The sequence below is a fragment of the Leopardus geoffroyi genome, chromosome A2, assembly GCF_018350155.1.
Source record: "Leopardus geoffroyi isolate Oge1 chromosome A2, O.geoffroyi_Oge1_pat1.0, whole genome shotgun sequence".
In the NCBI taxonomy this organism is placed as follows: Eukaryota; Metazoa; Chordata; class Mammalia; order Carnivora; family Felidae; genus Leopardus; species Leopardus geoffroyi.
Window position 1 is genome coordinate 35,381,768 of NC_059331.1, and position 21,485 is coordinate 35,403,252.

Below are 21,485 nucleotides of genomic sequence, written 5' to 3' on the forward strand. Positions count from 1 at the left end.
TCCCACTCTAGGCCTTGAGCTTTAGAGTGAAGCTCTGGCCTCTTCTGGTTGAGCCTCTCCCCATGAGAACCTTTGCGCTGAGGGACGTGTCCATCCAGAACCCATGCCCCCCACCCACACCATGCTCTGGGTATTTGAGACCCTCCGATTCTTAGCACAAGTGGCCCTGAACCTGTTTTCAAGTTCCTTTTCTCATGAGTTTATTACCTCAAGGTCCAGAAAGGAATTCTGGGAGTGTGTGTATATGGGATCACCAAAGAGTAGATATTTCTCAATGCTTATTTATTTTTGGGACAGAGAGAGACAGAGCATGAACGGGGGAGGGGCAGAGAGAGAGGGAGACACAGAAGCGGAAACAGGCTCCAGGCTCCGAGCCATCAGCCCAGAGCCCGACGCGGGGCTCGAACTCACGGACTGCGAGATCGTGACCTGGCTGAAGTCGGACGCTTAACCGACTGCGCCACCCAGGCGCCCCAAGAGTAGATATTTCTAAGGTGGAGCTGAAGGGCTTTGTTGTCCAAAATCATGTGCTTAACTCTTCCTAGTACAGACTGGAGTTGGGCAAGGAGAGGCCGGTGGGCGGGGGAGGTGGTCTCCATTTGTGCTGTTGCTTCAGGCCCTGCAAGTGTTGGGGCAGGTTTTGTTGGACCTGTTAGTGCCCCTCTTTAAAAGGGGGTGCAAGGAAGTTAGCTGCAGGAGAGTAACCTAACATTTCTGAGAAGAAAATGCTAGAGGCTGGGGGACGGGATGAGTATATTTAAAGGTTTTCTCTAAAGCGATGTTTCCCAAACCCAGAGTTAATAAGTAGAGGGTCAGAATTTGAACCCAGGTCTCTGATTGTCTCTTCCAATTAGCTTAGGGTCCCCACTTCATTTGCATATGCCTTTTGTCAGCCTCATTTACTGATTTTACCGTTCATGTGTCTCCAGTGCTCTATAGAAATTTGAAGACTACTGTTAGACTATCTTGAGTGTATCATTAATCTTTATTCCCCTTACTATTATAATGGTTGCATTCTGGACTCAGTAGCCATCATTATACCAGTCTCCTATTCTGGTCCTTAAGAGGTTTGGGAGATTGCTAGCATTTATACTCATATGGTCTACTGTGTTTATTTAGATAACTACCGAAGTCATAAGCTTGCATCAAACAATTCCCAGGACACTTCCTTAAGAATTATATTACCTCATTCAGTTGTCTTTATTTTTTTTAAATGCATGGCAAAATACACAATTTTTAAATGAGAAAAAATATATAAAAACTGTGATACATATTAACAGGAAAAATTCATGACTTTTATACTGCTGTTAAAAATACCACATTCCTGGGATGCATGGGTGGCTCAGTTGGTTAAGCATCTGACTTCTGATCAGGTCATAATCTCATGGGTTGTGAGTTTGAATACCACATCAGGCTCTGCCCTAAGAACATGGAGCCTGCTTCAGATTCTCTGTCCACCCCCCTCTCTGCCCCTCCCCAGCTTTCACTCTCTCAAAAATAAATAAACATTAAAAAAAAGTCACATTCCTAGAAATCACTTGAAAGGAAATGAATAATCTTTACATTTCATTTATTTTTACACAAATTGCACTGAAATTTTAAAGAGTTGGAGTAAAGAACTTTAACACTGAATCAGGGGTAGGCAAACCACAGCCTGCAAGCTAAATCTGGCCCACAAGCTGTTTTTTTTAATTTTTTTTTTAATGTTTTTATTTATTTTTGAGACAGAGACAGAGCATGAGCAGGGGAGGGGGCAGAGATAGAGAGGGAGACACAGAATCCGAAGCAGGCTCCGGGCTCTGAGCCATCAGCACAGAGCCCAAAGTGGGCTCGAACCCACGGACTGTGAGATCCTGACCTGAGCCAAAGTCGGACGCTCAACCGACTGAGCCACCTAGGCGCCCCCAGAAGCTGTTTTTATAAATAAAGTTTTATTCGAAGACACTCAAGCTCATTTGTTTACATATTATCTGTGACTGCTTTTGTGCTGTGACAGCACAGTTGAGTGCTGGTGATACAGATCATATGACACCGAAAGAGTAAAATATTTACTCTCTGGTCCTTTATAGAAAATGTGTGAGGACTCCTGCTCTGAACAGTTTGTACAGACTGAATTGTTGGTTGATATACACAGTTCAGTAATAGTTCAAAGTTACCTAATATTGGAGACTTTCCAAATGGACAAAAAGCACAGCTGTGTCACAACAATGTTGGGACTCTGAAATGTTCAGCCTGTTAAAGAAACCCATAATCAAGTATTTACTTTTTCTTCTAAAGCAGAATTAAAATGTAAACTTACTGAAAGTAATCAAACAAACCTCCTCACACCTGTTCCATTTGCAGAGGACAACAAAGGTCCATTTGCAGAGGCCCGTCTCTTGTACATAAGGGGCCAAAGTGAGATTTTCCTACCTTGATCAGATTATTTGGTAGTTTCTTTGCAAGAGGCAGAATTGCCCTTTCATTTGAGCTGCCTTTCTATATAAACCAGGGCTAATTCCCTAAGGCCTACTGGACACGATGTCAGAAACCGGTGCTGATTTGGGAGACCAAGGGCAGTAGGGAATGCAAATGTGACCTGGTGAATTTGGTGGCCCTTACTCAACTAGTTTCAGGCATGTAATATTTTATCCCCAGGTATACCTTTTTTTGCAAGAAGTTAAAAAAAATGCCAAAGGGAAGCCTTTGTGATTAACTTTCACGTACAAAATTTACAAAGTAATAAAAATGAAAACAGATTTTTTTTTAAATGTCACTTGAACAATTTGAAATTCATGGGCAAAACCAAAAACGCTACTTGTACCTCACACCATCTACAAAAATTGACTTGAAATATACAGAGACTAAATGTAAAACATACAACTGTAAACTTGTAAGAAAGTGCTTCTAAGGGTCGCCTGGGTAGCTCAGTCGGTTAAGCATCTGACTTCGGCTCAGGTCATGATCTTGCGGTTCCTGAGTTCGAGCCCGCGTTGGGCTCTCTGCTGACAGCTCAGAGCCTGGAGCCTGCTTCACATTCTGTGTCTCCCTCTCTCTCTGCCCCTCCCCCACTCACACTCTGTCTCTCTCTCAAAAATAAATAAACACTAAAAAAAAAAAAAAAAAATGTAAGGGGTGCCTGGGTGGTTCAGTCGGTTGAGCGTCCGACTTCAGCCAGGTCACAATCTCGCGGTCCGTGAGTTCGAGCCCCGCGTCAGGCTCTGGGCTGATGGCTCAGAGCCTGGAGCCTGTTTCCGATTCTGTGTCTCCCTCTCTCTCTGCCCCTCCCCCGTTCATGCTCTGTCTCTCTCTGTCCCAAAAATAAATAAACGTTGAAAAAAAAAAAATAAATAGCCGCATGTGGATGTTGGCTATTGTATTGGACCTCTGAGTTTTAGAAGACATTACAAGAACAAATATTTATAACTGGGGTTAGGCAAAGATATCTTAGATAGGATGAAAAAGCACAAACAAAACAAAAACATGACAAATTGGACTTTATAAAAAGTTTTTAAAGGTTTTGCTGTGGTCAGGGAATGAAAAGACAATTTGCTGGGGGGAAAATATTTACAAGCAATTACCTGATAAAGGGCTTGTAGCCAGACCAGGGAAGAGAAGTCTCAAATTGCAATAATAAGAAAACAAAATGGGCAAATGACTTGAACAGATACTTCAATGAAGAGACACAAAGGTAAATAAGCACAAGAGAAGGTCTTCCTTAGTAGTCATTAGGGAAACCAAAAACCACAATGAATAGAATGTAACATACAAGAGACTTTGAGTGGTTGATGAGGGTTTCTCTCTCTGTCTCTGTCTCTCCGTCATTTAAAAATAAAACTACAAGGCACCTGGGTGGCTCAGTCAGTTGAGCATCTGACTTGGGCGTAGGTCACGACCTCACCATTCCCCGGTTTGTGGGTTCAAGCCCCATGTCGGTCGGGCTTTGTGCTAACAGCATGCAGTCCGCTTCGAATTCTGTCTCCCTCTCTCTCTCCCCCTGCCTTGCTCTTTTGCTGTCTCTCAAAAATAAACATTAAAAATTTTAAAAATAGAATTACAAATATGAATTAAGCTAAGTATTTCCCTTGGGACCCTAATCCAAAATACTTTATTCCAATAAAGCTTCACATTGCCCCAATATTTTGAGCATGAAACTTACTTCTGAATTACCAGACAGGCTATAATTACAGTTAATCCATTATGTGAGTTTTCAGGGACATGTCATATCTTATATGAGACTAAAAACCTTGAAATTTTCATTCTTGATCAAGTTCCTAGGAGTGGCTTGATTTCATATGATTTCTGATACTCAGACAATAGCATCGAATAACAAAGTCTAGTTTTAAATCCAAATTTAAAGGGCTAAAGTCTTTTAGCACATAATTTAATGTCTATTCCAATTTCTTTCTTGTGTTTTTATTGATTTTACAGTGGCCTTTGGATGATTCTGCCCTAGTCATCAGGGTACTAATTCTGTTAAACGCTTATTAAGAATGAAATTACCTATTCATGCCTAACTTTGATGATTCAATGCTAAAATGTATGGGTGGAGAAATACAGAGTTTAACAAGCTGGTAGGATTCTCTTCTAGTCATATTATGTTCCCACATTTCTGAGCAAGGTTTTCAAGGTTTTGGAGTTATTGAAAATAAAATAATCTTTAAAAGATAATTATTGTATAACTCTTTAGGACAAATGTGTGAAATAGTGTATAATTGCTTATTATTTCTGTCCTTTTAAGTGTTTATTTTAGGGGCACCTGAGTGTGCTACTCTTGATTTTGGCTCAGGTCATGATTTCGTGGTCATGGATCAAATCCCACATCCGACTGCATGCTGAGTGTGGAGCCTGTTTAAGATTCCCTGTCTCTCCCCCCCGCCCCTCTTACCTACCCATGTGCTCTCGCTCTCTCTCTAGAATCAAAAGATAATGATGATAATAAAGTGTTTATTTTATATTATAAAATGTCAACTTGCTCAGACAAGGGCTGTGAGAGCTAGTTTTTAGTGATTTCCAATTGAGCTGACCTGTAATAAGTAATGTGTTTTTTTAATGCATCAATAGGTCCTAGACCAAAAAAAAAAAAAAAAAAAAAAAAAAAAAATAGGCCAAAATATGTTCAAATTAGGTAACTTTGCTTTCTGGAATGTCCAATGTAATAAAGCCAAGATAAAGTAGTGGGAAAAATGTCTGATTTGAGGCTTTTGTATACAGTAAAGTTAAGGATTACAATATGCTCTCTCTATGCTGGCTGCCATGCCTACCTGTTGGGCTGGGGATATCACAGTGTTGTTTGGTTAAGGGGTGAGTTTCCTGGCAGAACTTGCCACACTAGACTTGAAGTGAGGAGAGCAAATTAATCTAGACGGCTTAAAGCTTTACAAGTGCATTAGTAATTTTTGACACCTTGGGAATAATGTCATTGCTGATTAGATAAAGATGTAAAAACACAGCTAAATGCAACGATCAAAAAATCATAGGGTATGGTTTTTAATTTTTTTTTTTCAACATTTATTTATTTTTGGGACAGAGAGAGACAGAGCATGAACGGGGGAGGGGCAGAGAGAGAGGAAGACACAGAATCGGAAACAGGCTCCAGGCTCTGAGCCATCAGCCCAGAGCCTGACGCGGGGCTCGAACTCACGGACCGCGAGATCGTGACCTGGCTGAAGTCGGACGCTTAACCGACTGCGCCACCCAGGCGCCCCAAGGGGTATGGTTTTTAAAATCGGAGTGGGCTTGTTGGGCTTTTGTTATTCTTTAAAAAAACATAATACCTAAGTAAAATATTAGAACACAACAGGGATTTAGAAATACAAAATAACAGTCTTTGCTCAATGTCAATTTCACTCTGTAGCCACAACTTCTGTCTATAGGTGTACATAGAGAGAGGTATTTTAAAAATGAAAGCTTTACCATAGTATACATCTACTTGTACATTTTTTAATGGACAATTTATCATTAACTTTTTCCAGGAAAATACCTCCAGGTCTACCTCAGGGCAGTATATAATTAGGCTTTAAGATACAATATAATGTACTTGCCCAATCTCTCTTAAAGAATATTTAGGTTTTTCATTTTCCCGCTTATTACAGTACACATGTTTGTACCCAATTATTTGCTCACTTCAGTGGAGACTGCTTGTTTGGATATGTTACTAGAAACAATTTTTTTTTTTTTAGTTGAAAAAAATGCTGTTGTCTTGAGAAGGAAACTGGGTGATATCAAAGGAGAGATTTGAAATGAAGGATAAAAGGAAAGAGAATCAGATGGCTGCATGAAGAATGAATTCATAAGACCATGACTGGATTAATGATGTATGTGTGATATCCAGAGCTTTGTGTTTTCAGTTTCAGCAAACGTATTTAAAACTATCTTCTGTGTGCCGGCCTCGTGCCACATGCTTTTATGTGTAATTTCTTTTTGTTGACTTAGTTTTTCTCATCGATTATGACATTCAAGCAGTCTCCTCTATAAAAAAAAAAAAGAGGCCTTTTCACATTATCTTTGACTGAAATTTGTTGCATGTAATAAAAAGGAAACTTTCAGGGAGTGGTAAATGCTATGAACAAAATTAATGGAGTAATGCACAAAAGAGTCACTGTAAGAGAACTTTAGCTAGGATGCTAAAGACTTTGTGAAAGAGAGAACATTCAAGGAGAAATTGAATGGCCACGAGGAGCCAACCATGAGATATACCAAGGGAGAAAAACCAGTTTTGTTTTTGTTTTTGTTTTCTGATAAAGCAAAATACACAAAGAAACTAAGGAAGGGACTAATTTGGATTATTCGTAGATCAAAAATTATTCTAGTATGTCTAGAGAGAAACACAGGGGCCAGACCATGAAAAGACCCTGAAGAGGTGAGAAGGTAAGAAGTTTGAATGTTGGGAAACAACACACTTCAAGTTCAGTGGGAAAGCTATGGGCGGATTAAGCCGGGAGCCTCATAATCTGGTTTATGTAATTATGTGACTGGTTTTAATTGTTCAGTGAAATGACTAAAGGAAGCAAAGGTGGAAGCAGGGAGACAAGGTAGGATGATAATTGAGGTCATGCAGTTAAGAGGCGCTGGTGGCATTGAAGGCTGAGAATAGTCATGAGTTACAGATATGTTTTGGAGATAGAATACAGTACTTGCTGTAAAACTGATTGTGGGATGCAGTAGATAAATTATGGCCATCTTTCAATCTTAAAAGAGGAGGTTCTCAGACAGATCAGGACTTCTAGCAGCTCCTAGTACTGAAGAGAGAAAAAAAAGCTGGAGTCGAGAACCCATGAGGAGTGGAGTCCATTAAAAAATCCTTTTTGCTTGGTCTCGAATCCTGAAGGGTGCCATCCTGGGAGTAAAGAGGAGACATAGGGCAGGACATGTAACAGGATAGTAGATTACATTAACAGAAATAGATCAATGATTGCATTAAGTGCCCCAAGTAAAAGCTAATTATATTTCAGATGGCTATTTCACTAAAATAGGCAAAGAAACTCCACAAAACGCTAACCAAATAAAGCTGGTGTAGCCATATCAATATCAGATAGAGCAACTATAAGGCAAAATTACCAGGGACAAAAGGTGGCATGGCATCATCATAAAACACACAGTTCACCAGGAAGATAGAACACTTCTAAATATGTGTGCACCTAGCAACATGGCTCAAAATATGCAAAGAAAAATGGTTACAGTAGTGAGCGGAAATAATTATACAGTCATAGTGAGTGATTAGAAACTTGTCTCAAATGTGTTTTATTTTTTTCATAATCCTTGTCTTTATGTTTGTTTTTCATGCTGTTGTTCTGGTGAATAAATGGCATTGTTCATCCTGTACCATGCCTATATTCTGTATTTGACTTATTGCTTCTTCGTCTTTTTTTTTTTTTAACATTTTTAAATTTTATTTTTGAGACAGAGAGAGACAGAGCATGAACAGGGGAGGGGCAGAGAGAGAGGGAGACACAGAATTGGAAGCAGGCTCCAGGCTCTGGGCCATCAGCCCAGAGCCTGACGCGGGGCTCGAACTCACGGACCGCAAGATCGTGACCTGAGCCGAAGTCTGATGCTCAACCGACTGAGCCACCCAGGCGCCCCGACTTATTGCTTCTTCATCATGTTGTTTACCTTGTTTTTCTATCCCTCTTTCCCCATCAAGTTGGTAGGTAGTTCTGGAGACTTGATTTGACTTTGGTTCAATTTATTTTCGACTAGATTTCTTCCTCAGTGATGCTATATATTTTCTATTGCAACTTTTCCTGAGGCTTATAATTGACCAATGGCTTCTGGTGAATAGTAGAAAATTTTAACACTTCTTCCTTGGTAATTAATATAACAAGCAGATCAAAAATCAGTAAAGAGGGGCGCCTGGGTGGCGCAGTCGGTTAAGCGTCCGACTCCAGCCAGGTCACGATCTCGCGGTCCGTGAGTTCGAGCCCCGCGTCAGGCTCTGGGCTGATGGCTCAGAGCCCGGAGCCTGCTTCCAATTCTGTGTCTCCCTCTCTGTCTGCCCCTCCCCCGTTCATGCTCTGTCTCTCTCTGTCCCCAAAAAAATAAATAAACGTTGAAAAAAAAATTAAAAAAATAAATAAATAAATCAGTAAAGATATAGAATATTTTAAAAGTCAGTGGATATATTTAATGCTATATCCAGTAACTGCAAGAAACATATTTTTTCAGCACATGTAGTGCAGTTGTTAAGACTTACGTTATTTTAGATCAAGTAATTCTCAACTAGTTTCAAAAAATTAAACTTGCGGAGTATATGTCCTCTGACTGAAGTTTCATTGCTGTAGAAATTGAGAACACACAGGTAACTAGAAACTCCCAACTGGGGGCGCCTGGGTGGCGCAGTCGGTTAAGCGTCCGACTTCAGCCAGGTCACGATCTCGCGGTCCGTGAGTTCGAGCCCCGCGTCAGGCTCTGGGCTGATGGCTCAGAGCCTGGAGCCTGTTTCCGATTCTGTGTCTCCCTCTCTGTCTGCCCCTCCCCCGTTCATGCTCTGTCTCTCTCTGTCCCAAAAATAAATAAACGTTGAAAAAAAAAAAAAAAAAGAAACTCCCAACTGTTTGAAAATTAAACAATACATTCCTAAATAATCCATAGTTCGTATAAAAAATATAATGGAAATTAGAAAATATTTTCATTTGAATGACAATGAAACTAGCATCAGAAGTTGTGAGATGCAGCTATAGTCATGCTTTTAGGGAAAAACTAGTCTTCAATGCATGTGTCTGAAGGGAAAGTCTTTCTCTGAAGGTCCTTCTCAGAAGTTAAAAAAGGAGGAGAGGGAAGGAACAGAGTAAATTCAAAGAAAGTAGAAGAAAGAAATAATAAAGGTAAGAACAGACATTAATAAAATACAGAACAGGGGTGCATAGGTGGCTTAGTCGGTTAAGCATCTGACTTTGGCCCAGGTCATGATCCCGTGGTTTGTGAGTTCCAGTCCCATGTCGGGCTCTGTGCTGACAGCTCTGAGCCTGGGGCCTGCTTCGGATTCTGTGTCTCCCTCTCTCTCTGCCCCTCCCCTGCTCATGCTCCCCTGCCTATCAAAAATTAATAAAATGTAAAAGAATAAAAAATTTTATTAAAAAATAAGATACAAAACAACAATAATGAACATTTGTGCAATCAAAAGTTAGTTTTTGAGAAGATTAATAAAATTAATAAGCCTCTAGTGAGCTTAATTTTTAAAGGGTGGAGTAATATCTGGGATAAGAATCAGAACCTAATCATATATCCTACAGCTATAAATTTAAGGGACAATTTATGAGCTTTGTGCCAATAAACTTGACAATGTAAATAAAATGGAAAATATTCTATAGAAATGCAGTTACTTAAAACTGACACAGAATGTTCATAGTAAGTATGAATGGTCCTATGGCAATGAAAGAAATTCTATCTGCAGAGAAATAAATTTTGCCAGAAAGAAACTTGATGCTTAGGTTGACTTGTCAGTTCAACCATTTAAGGGAGAAGCAACATAATCTTAAACAAGTAATCTTAAAATATTAAAAGTTGCCACAATCCCAGTTCATTTTAGAAGGTATGCATAATTAGTCCAAACTCAAAAAGGGAGTTACAGAAAGTGAAAAATATAGGGCAGTCTCATGTGTAAGTGTAGATGCAGAAATCCTAAACAATGTTAGCAGACTGATATATCATGCCATGTAGAGGTTATTCAGAAATTTAAAGTTGCTTAACTTTGATAGATTTTAAGTCTGATATAACACATTAACAGAATAAAAGAGGGAAGTCATTTCAGTTAATGCAAAGATGTGACAAAACTATAAGTTATTTCATAGTTTAAAAAACTCTTAGGAAACAACAAAAAGAGTATGTAATCTAATATAGTCACCAAAACACAAGTAGATATTATATTTAATGATTAAATGCTGAAAATGTCCTCTTTTAGTTTGTTTTAAATTACTAAGGTGTGGAATAGTTTGTTACTCAGCGACAATTAACTGATGCAGTTAAACAATAGACAAGCAGGCACTGTGCACAAAAGCATATACAAGTGACCAATAAACATCTGAGAAGAAGGTCAATCTTGTTATTCATTAGAGAAATACACAACTACAATGAGACTCCTACCAGAATGGCTAGAATTGAAAGTTAACAATGCCAAGTTTCTGATAAAGATATGAAGCAACTTTAATTTTCATAGGATTCCTGTAGGAATGTAAAATGACACAAACACTTTGATAAACAGATTGAAATCAGCTAACACAGCTGAAAATACAAATACCTTACGGATTAGCAATTTCCGTTTTAGATACATATTTAAAGGAAACACATGCATCTGTATACTAAGAGACATACACAGGACTTTTCATAGCAGCATTATTTGTAAGAGTCTTAAACTGAAAACAACCAGTATCCATCGATTTATAAATGGATAAACAGCGATATATTCATGCATTGGAATATTATACACTTATGAAAAAGAAAACTACAATCAAGAGCAGCAACATGATGTATCACATATGTTGAATATGGCACAGAAATTTATAATGGATATAATTATATCATTGAAATAGGCAAAACTAACCTATAGTATAATTTATAGTTCACTGGAGATAAAAGTATAAAGAGAAGCAAGGAAGCCATGACTGTAAAAGTCAAGATTATGGTTACATTTATCAGAGAGGGAGGAGATTTTAAGTGCCACAGGGCAGCCAGGAGCCTTCTGGAATGCTGGCAAAATTTTTATTTCTTGGCCTGGGGGAAGATTACATGAAGGTTTGCTATATGGTAATTTATTAATTACGGCAATTATGTTTTATGCATTTGCAGTAAGCATGTTATACTTCATAATGAAAATGTTAAAGAGACAGAGAGGCATCCTGGGAGTTCAAGAATAGCAATTGTGGGCAAAAAAATAGTAGTGTGACGATGTTGCTGAAAAGCCAAGCAGTCTGTTGCCGTTCCCCCTGCTATGACCACAACTACTTGGTCTATAAAGTAAAAGGCTGGTTGACCAGATGGCTCTGAGTCGTCCTTTAAATGTTCAAGTAAGATGCTGGTACAGCAATTTTGGCACAGAGCCCAAATATTGAGCCCCCGAATTAGCGAGAGATGACATCTGATGGACCAGGTTGAGGTTTTTTACGTGCTCTAAGTAGCAACCCACATTAGCTGAGATAGTTCTTCGAGGCTTTGCTCCCTGATCCCTGGGCAGTTTCGGCCATGCTGGATGTGTGTCCCCGTCTCTCAGTGTTATGGACGTGTCAGCAGAAAACACAGCCGGATGCAAATCAGGAAGTGCCTGTACCTTATCAGTTTTTTTCCTATGAGCTGTTCCCATGTCTCGTTTTTTATGACAAGAAGATTGTTTTATTTATCTGGTTCAAAACCCGTTGAGTGTGTCTGGGGACGATTTGGAATTGCTTGTAATACTCATGTAACACATGCCCTGTTGTTACCATAAAATATTTCTGGTAAAAATGAAATTTGGGGACAACTTACCCCTGTGGTATTGATATGTACAATTATCATCTGACAAAAATACGTTAGTTTGAAAAAGTCTTAAAGAAGAACATAGAATTCATATCATGCACATAATGCAAATGTGTTTAGCTTTCTTACGTAAAAGAAGGACGAGTATACCCTTTAGCTCTGCTACTTACAATAATGTACATGTGTTGGCCTTTGTGTGTTGAAAAAGCTATTTATTATTTGAACATTGATTCAGCTTATTTCTCTGCTTTTCTCTCAATGTTATTAATAATAACTGTTATTTGTTAATTAACAATTGTTAATTGTTATTAATAATTGAGTTGTTATCAATAATACTTACAGAAACAAAAGTTGCTTAATCAGAGATCTCACCTGAAGAACTTTTTAAAAGGGACGCTCTGCAAAGCTGTATCCTAGAGGTCTGTGGTAGGTCTACTTAATTAAAAGTTCTCCCAGATGAAGCCCTGTAGTCTGAATTTTTGACAAATTTTTCTGCCAATCTGTTGAATTGCCAGATCTTAAAACCTTTAGTTTAGAAGATGTTGGAACATTCTGTCATTAAAGAGCATCACGTCATGTCACTTAATAGCATCTGAATATGTATGTATTATGTATGTATATATGCTTTCCCCTTGCCTCTTTACTGGAAGGTAAGCTTCGTGAAAATAATATTACTGGGTTTACTTCCATATTATTTTCTAATATATACTACAGAAGTTAGCAACTATGGCTATGGGCCAAATCCAGCCCACCTGCCTATTTTTACAAATAAAGTCATTGGAACACAGCATTGCCCATTGGCTTACATATTACCCATAGCTGCCTTCATGCTACAGTGGCAGGGTTGAAAGGTTGGAGACAGAGACTGTCTGGCCTGCAAAACCTGAAATATTTTACTATCAGCTCCTTTACAGAAACAGTGGCTGATCCCTGATCTAGAACAATAACTATAATATAGTGGGTTCTCCGTAATTGTTGAATACTGAATGAATGAAATAATCATTTTATTAGTGTCTCTAAGCATTTCTCTTTTGCCCAAATACATTTCTTTTTGCATGTTACCTTTAATTAATTGTTTTATTATACTGTGGTCTGTGTTTGCAAACTTCCTTTCCTCACTGCATTAAGTGCCCTTCATTTTCTCTTGCAGCCAGTCTGGGGTTTTGGTTATGCTAAAGTACAGTGAGGTCTGGGAGTATGAGAGTCAAGTTAAGCATAACTTCTCAGGAGCACATTAATTACATATATGAGATTTGGTCCAGCTCTCATTCTCAGAAAACTGGCAATAATATATCAGATTATGAGTTCAGTGAAAAGCCAAGTTAATAAGGATGGAATGTGGTATATTAGAGTGGATAATATGATTTGTTATAACCCCCAGTTGGATTCCATGGTAGGTTATCAGCATTCAGGGATAAAAGTACATTAGCTTTTAATAGATAGTTAACAGAATGTACAGAGGACTGGTCTCTAAGTTTGTAATCCCATTAGCTATGTATAAACTTGTGAAGTGGGACCCATCTCCAAGCAGTATTTCTCAGCTTTTTCTTTAATAACTGGAAACAGCTTGGTTACTTGATATTTATAGTTCCTTACAATTATATTACTTTAACACAAAACTTGATAACAAATAGCCAGGAAATATAGTAGAATGACGGGTTAATGTAAGGGTTCGGTTTTAATAGTTTTCATTACTTCATAATGAAAATTTCCTATAGTCAGAACTAACTTTGATTTTTTTCTTAAGTGACTCATCAGTTTTTTGTTTTTTAAGTTTATTTGAGAGAAAGAGAGAGTGTGAGTAGGGGAGGGGCACAGAGAGAGGGAGACAGAGAATCCCAAGCAGGCGCTGAGCTGTCAGCATAGAGCCTGATGCGGGGCTCGATCCCACAAACTGTGAGATCCTGACTCGAGCAGAAATCAAGAGTTTGACACTTAACTACTGCAGCCACCCCGGCTCCCCCAGTTTTTTAAAATTGTGGTAAAATATATATTGTGTAAAATGTACCATCCTAACCATTTTTAAGTGTGCAATTCAGCCAAGGTAACTATGTTCACACTGTTGTGCAACCAATCTCCAGAACTTTTTCATCTTTTCCAAACTGAAACTCCATGCCATCAACAGTAAGTCAGTATTTCTCTCTCTCCCCCAGCCCCTTTCAACCATCATCTGCTTACTGTTTCTATGAAGTGGACTGTTCTAGGTACTTTGTATCAGTAGAATCGACAATGTCTTTTTTGCCGACTTATTTGACTCAGCATAATGTCTTCAGGGTTCATTCATGTTGTAGCAGGTGTCAGACTTTCCTTCCTTTTTGAGCTAAATGGTATTCCATTTTCTGTATATACTACATTTTGTTTATACATTCATCTGTCAATGGATCCTTGGGTTGCTTCCACCTTTTGCTATTATGAAAAACATTGATATGAACGTGTTTACAGTTGTCTCTTTTGAGACCAGGCTTTCAGTTCTTTTAGGGATATTATACTCAGAAATGGAATTGCTGAATAATATGGTATTCTGTTTTTAATTTTTCAAAGAACAGCCATACCATTTTCCAAATGATTATACCACTTTGCCTTCCCAGCAACAGTGCACAGAGGTTCTAATTTTCCTACTATTTTCTGTCTTTTTTTTTTTAATTTTTTTTCAACGTTTATTTATTTATTTTTTTTTTGGGGACAGAGAGAGACGGAGCATGAACGGGGGAGGGGCAGAGAGAGAGGGAGACACAGAATCGGAAACAGGCTCCAGGCTCTGAGCCATCAGCCCAGAGCCCGACACGGGGCTCGAACTCACGGACCGCGAGATCGTGACCTGGCTGAAGTCGGACGCTTAACCGACTGTGCCACCCAGGCGCCCCTATTTTCTGTCTTTTTAAAGAAAAGAGTAACCAGGGCTTCCTGGGTGGCTCAATTGGTTGAGCATCTGACTCTTGATTTCAGCTGAGGTCATGGATCCCAGGGGCGTGGGATCCAGCGCCCCATCCAGACTCTGCACTGAGCATGGAGCCTGCTTAAGATTCTCTCTCCCCCTCTGTGCCTCCCCTGCATGCACACTCTCTCTGTCTCTCTAAAATAAAAGTTTAAAAATTAAACAAAATAGTGACTGTTCCAATGGATGTCAAGTCATATCTTATTATGGGTTTGATTTGCATTTCCCCAATGAACAGTGAGTGGTGCTGAGCATCTTTTCCTGTGCTCATTGGCCATTAGTGCACCTTCTCTTGAATAGATGATATCTGTTCAACTCTCTTGTCCATTTTTTAATTGAGCTGTTTTTCTGTTTTTGAGTAGGAGTTCTTTATATATTTTGGATATTAATCCCTTATCCGATGTATAGTTTGTAAACATTTTCTCCCATTCTGCTGGTTGCCTTTTCACTCTATTGACTGTGTCCTTTGATGCACAATTTACACTTTATACGGTCTGATTTGTCTATTTTTATTTTCGCTTCCTGTGCTTTGGGTATCCCATCCAAGAAATCATTGCCAAATACAATGTCAAGAAGACTTTCCCTTATGTTTTCTTCTAAGAGCTTTATATCTTTAGCTTGGATGTTTAGGTCTGATACATTTTAAGTTAATTTTTATATATACTATATGGTTAGGATTAAACTTTTGCCTTCTGCCTTCTTTTGCACGTGGATATTCACTTATTTGTTGTAAAGACTGTCCTTTGTGCATTGCAAACTCTTGGTACCCTTGTCCAAAATCATTTGACGATATATGCAAGACTGTTTCTAGGCTCTGTATTCTATTCCATCGGTCTATGTGTCTGATTTGATGCCACTACCAAACCATTTTTTTTTAACGTTTATTTATTTTTGAGAGAGGGAGAGAGACAGAGCGTGAGTGGGGGAGGGACAGAGAAAGACGGAGACACAGAATCGGAAGCAGGCTCCAGGCTCTGAGCGCCCAGCTCAGAGCCTGACGTGGGGCTCGAACTCACAGACTGTGAGATCATGACCTGAGCTGAAGTCAGACGCCCAACCAACTGAGCCACCCAGGCGCCCCCCAAACCATTTTGATTTCTGTAACTTTGTAATAAGTTTTGAAATCAGAAAAGTGTGAGACATCCAGCTTTATCCTTCTTTTGCAACATCGTTTTGATATTCAGGGTCACCAACATGGTGTAATATGCATAGTTCCTTGCAATCCTATAAAATACATTTGTGTAAACCACAGTTAGAGGTAAAAACAAAGGGAAAAAGTAGATCCATATGTAAATGCCCAGTAGGAATTTTCATTCCATTCTTCTTTTTTTTTTTTTTTTAATTTTTTTAACTTTTTTAAATTTATTTTTGAGACAGAGAGAGACAGAGCATGAACGGGGGAGGGGCAGAGAGAGAGGGAGACACAGAATCAGAAGCAGGCTCCAGGCTCTGAGCCATTAGCCCAGAGCCCGACGCGGGGTTCGAACTCAGGGACTGCGAGATCGTGACCTGAGCTGAAGTCGGACGCTTAACCGACTGCGCCACCCAGGCGCCCCCATTCCATTCTTCTTTTAAGAGAACTATGGTATCCTTAATCTGGAGAGTGAGTGGAGAATGCTCAAGTGGCCCTCTTTGCTTGCAAACTACACCAGTCAGTTTTCACGTTGCCTCCACAGCCTTAACATTTGTGTCTGGATCTGTTTCCCGTCCTGAGAGTTACAGAGATGATACGGCCTCATCTTACCTGTGGTGAGGTTTATAACTATTGGGTAATGGGCCTTTTGAAGATATCACTCTCCACCTTCAGGTTTCTGTGTGGTAGGTATTTGTTGTAGGCCTACTCTTTTATGAAAATTCATGGAAAAAAACTTGTTTTTCCATGAGGCTTTGGGGATGGTTATTCTAGAACATGTGATAAGAGATATCCCCAGAGGACTCAGTTCCCCTAAGAGAATAAAAGGATTATGTGAAGTACTAAAAGTGTTAAAGTACTTTTCTCAAATCCCTCTCACCTTTAGGAATATGAAGGTCTGGCTCCATTTTTTATTGTCAAATGCCTGAAAAGTTAACTAAAAGTCATTTAAGAACTTTATATGTAGCTTAGATTGAGCGCTAAATTGCAAATTCAAATCCTGCATGGAGTCAATGGTGTCTTCTTTCTTCCAGTAGCTTTATTTATTTATTTATTTATTTATTTATTTATTTATTTATTTATTTTTTTGGTTGCAGCTTTTTCCTATTACTGAGTCAGCAGTATGGGGATGACAATCCAGGGTGTAAATTTCTCCAAGTCTTAATAAAGAAAAGAATACTGAGTTTCCTTGCTAATAATGTTTCAGCGTGGGCTGAAAAATACTCTTTATAATGCATTTCATCCTAGTTTTTCATAGGACACGATTTGATGTAGAATTTTAAAATATACCTGAATATAGGTACAGAATGTGAATAATAATATCATATTATGTATATAATACACAATATACATACATATATACATATATAGATTCCTCAGGATATTCTGGCTAAATCATTATTAAATAATACAAAATATGAATATTTTCCTCTGTTTTTAAAATTCTTGCAGTACTCATTATTCTGTGTCAGTGGATCTTTCACATAATCAAGCTTATTTTTGGCGTTCCAAGAAATTTGAAGTTCACTAACAAGGTTTTTGAAGAACACTATTGAACTGAATGTACAGGCTGTAATTGAATAAGAACAGTATGTGTCTGGGGTGTGAATGAACCAGCTGGGATACTAAGTTCTCCGTGGTGTTCCTAATTCAATCATCATGTGTTTTCCAATTCTCCCACGATGAAGCAGTGCTCATGACTGAGTATAAAAAGACTAACATAAATGGACATAATTTATTATTTTGTTCAATATCATACCTTTGTCATCTAGATCAGTTAAAACACGTGCCCTGTGATTTGTAACAACAAATGATAATCAATTAAAAATGGAGTACCCTTCTTTCCCTCCAGAAGCTTAAGTATGATTTTTGATAGGAATTTTGTATGGGGTCATCATTTGGAAGCATAGAGGAAGGTTAATTGCAGGATGTTTACAAATATATTGTAGTCCTTTGTATCTGATAATAATGGCAGCCAGTGTTTCTAGAGTATTCTGTATGTGTGTGCCAAGCACTCTGCTAAACCTGAGGTATACAGTTCCTTTGTATTCACATCTATCTCATGAGGTAGGTGTTCTTTTTATCTCCATTTTAGAAAGAAGAAAGCTGAGGTCTCTAATAAGTCATGTCTCTGGGTTTCAAAGTTCATTTCATCTAACTCCAGAGTCAAATTTTCATGATGTTCTACTCTGTCTGGGTCTCTGATACAACTGTTCATTGTATCATTTAGTTCCAAGGCTTTCTATGTGATCTAACTTTCCTAATGATTTTGAGGATTTCCTTTTCAATTATACAGCCAGTCTTTCATCTCCGCCAAGGCAATGACGCCAATAACTGGGGGAAGTTGTCCCTATAATGTATAGATTTCATCATGTTTATAAATACAGTGGCCCAGTGGGAGTTCTGTCTTCTATGCAGTGTAAGTTATAAAAGATTAAATAATCACATATGTCCCAGGAGAAGTGCAGGTTGGAATGGAATCATAAATGAGGTGACGATAATAGAATGAAAAGGATTATACGGAGCTACACATAATGTGCAGCTTAAGCAATCCACATGACAGGACCACTTACTCCTGTATGAGGAGAGAAAATAAGTTAAATATGAATTTAGGGCCATGTTCTGATGAAAACCAATGTCAAGATAAACCTAGTAGTTTGCCATTAGCATATTTTATGTGTTCATTGTAAAAAGCAAAGCCTGGAAAAGGCAAGTTGCTTAAAATTCCATAAGCAGAACTTGAAATAAATGAGAAATTTATTTATTTTTATATTAAGACTTCAGTTGCTTTTATTCACCTTAACTTACTTCATGGCATTTATATATATGTGTGTGTGTGTGTGTGTGTGTGTGTGTGTGTATTTTCATGACTCATTGAAATTTCATGACTCACTGGGTACTGGGGGCTGACCCACTGAAAATAGCAGTAAAGAAAATAACCTTCATTTTTGAAAATACTTCTGTAGATTCCTTCCTCCTCCCTTCCTCCGTTCTTCTCCTCCTTCCTTTCCTCCCCACCCTAGATAGCTCTCACGCAAGCGTTTCCTCTTGCCATAGGAAAATGTGTTATTTTTCTCCCTTGGCAACTCTCCATCATGCTCATTTTCAGGTTCACCTCCTTAGATGCTAAGATGCATTATAAGTGCAGAAAAGTTAAGAAGGTAAGAGGTACTCACCGGGGAAAAAACTTGACAAGAAGCATAGAAAAAGGGGGCTCCTGTCTTTGGTACCTTTAAAGGTTTGCCAAAGGCTCTACTCCATTTAAATATTTCCCAGAGTGCCTGAAGGGGGTGTTGTCTATTAGGAAGAGATGGGTGAAGGACTCTAAAGGGAAAAATGGGAAGCAGTCGTTTCTTCTTGCACAATTTGCACAAAACCCCTAGAGGAACCCTTCCTAAGATAATACAGAATGCTTCCTATTGTATACCCAAGAAAACATGGTGCATAGTCAGGTATGCAGTGGGACCTCCAGGTCTGGTAAGACTCCTTCAGTTGTCTGAAATGGCAGAGGTCTGTTCTTGAGAATTTCAATTAAATAGTTGGACTTATTTCATTCAGCCTGAGTTCATCTCTTCTCATTTAGCATAGTGGCTTGGTCTGCGATTGGTTTAACAACCAAGTGGTGTAACAGTGTGTCCACGGGAATTATTTCTAAATCCGTATAGTTGCTCACCTGATATTTGGTTGTAGGTTTAATAATAGAGTAGCTATTTGTTCGGATACTATGGGCTACCTTTGCTTTCTTAATTAACCAGCTGTACTATGAGAATATCTATACAACATTTACGCTTTGATAAAGAACGAAACTTATTTTTAAAGTGTGTTTGATTCACTACAGACTTTAGGAATCCCTCAACATATCCCTGTGTGGCCCATAAGGATGCTTAGTAGGTTTTGATGTCCCTGAGACCGTCTGAAACATTAGGTACATATGTGCATTTGTGAGGAAGATATGTTCATAGCATCATGAATTTTTTTAAATTTTATTTATTTATTTTGAGAGAGAGTGAGAGAGAGAGAGAGAGAGCGTGAGCACTAATGGAAGAGGGGTGGAGGGAGGAGGTGACAGAGAATCCAAAACAGGCTCCTCACTGTCAGCACAGAGCCCGATGTGGGGTCAAGACCTTATGAACCGTGAGAATATGGCCTGAGGTGAAATCAAGAGTTGGATGCTTAATCGACTGAGCCACTTGGGTGCCCCACATCATGAACTTTTAATTGGAGCCCAACTCTCTAAGTTAGGAGCATGAGCTCCTTTCATAAAGGGTATATGACAGTGGAGGGAATAAGCATAATAGCCAATGCTTTCCAAGTTTAAGAGACTGTGCTACAGAATTTGTAAATACTATCTAACACGTAAGACACTATTATCATGCCCATATTGTAGGTAAGAAAACCAATGCTTTGGAGAACTTGTGTGAGTCAGATTCAAACTCAGGAAGTCTGAGTTCAGAGCCTGGGCTCCTAGAACCTTTACTAATAAACAAGAGTTTTGGAACCTGCTCTATCCCTACCCATGGAACTTTTGCTCTCTTGGAGCATCTGTACATATGGGTAAGGGGGTAAGGACAAAGGGTGGGGGGTTGAGGTTGGGGTCATAGTGGATGAGCTCTATATTTCTTTTCAGTTCTAGAATAGAAACAAACAACTTTCTGCCTCCACCAGGCATCGATTGAGACTCATGATATCTGAAAGCACTTGACTGTATACAAGAAATAGGTGTGAAAAAATGCAGATGATTGGAACGAGCGGGCAACGCTCAGGTTCTCCATTAGGCTTCCAGACACAGAATGCTGTAGTGAGTGCAGACTCAAATCTGACTGTGGGTTTCAGTCTTTGCCTTGCATCACACTGGCATATCTTATAACTTCTTGTAACCTTTGTTGCCTCATCTGCATAATGGGGATGATAATAATGGTACCTATGTCATTGAATTAGTGGAGGAATAAAAGAGAAGATATATGCAAAGCTCTGAGAGCCTGGTACATAGAGAGAGTCATTTGTCCTATTGGTTTTTTTGTGTGTTTTTTTTTTGTGTGTGTGTGCGTGTGCATTTTTTGCCATTATCACCATTATTATTATTATTATTATTACTACTACCATTTTTTGTTGTTTTGAAAATTAATATTTAGTATGCTTTAAAAAGGGACAGTGAATCTCATCACCAGAAAAGTTTCTTTGGTCTGTGGCTGTGAGCTGAAAGATGTTCTAAGTGTGCTGGAGAGACCCAGTCCCGGCCTAAAGATGGGTATAACTGGAGATGTGGAAGCCCTTTGTCTTTTCAAGCTCACAGACAGTATCCTAGCAAAGGGCCTGGAAGCGGGCCCTCATGAAAGCTTCTTAAAGACTGACAGTCACTGGGTTTTGGTGTCTCAAGTTGCGGTTCCCCAATTTACCCTTCATTTTAGCCACAGCTGTGGCGGGCGGTGCCTCAGGGGCTCAGATTCCCTTCATGCTGGCAGCACCTGCCTCAGGGGTGCTCATTGCCTT

The 21,485-nt window shown here is 39.0% G+C and overlaps 1 protein-coding gene across 3 annotated transcripts in view; it reads left to right on the forward strand.

The window, feature by feature from the left end:
• TAFA1 (TAFA chemokine like family member 1) overlaps positions 1-21,485 on the forward strand; it is a 513,047-nt gene that overhangs the window by 87,205 nt on the left and 404,357 nt on the right. The window lies entirely within an intron of this gene.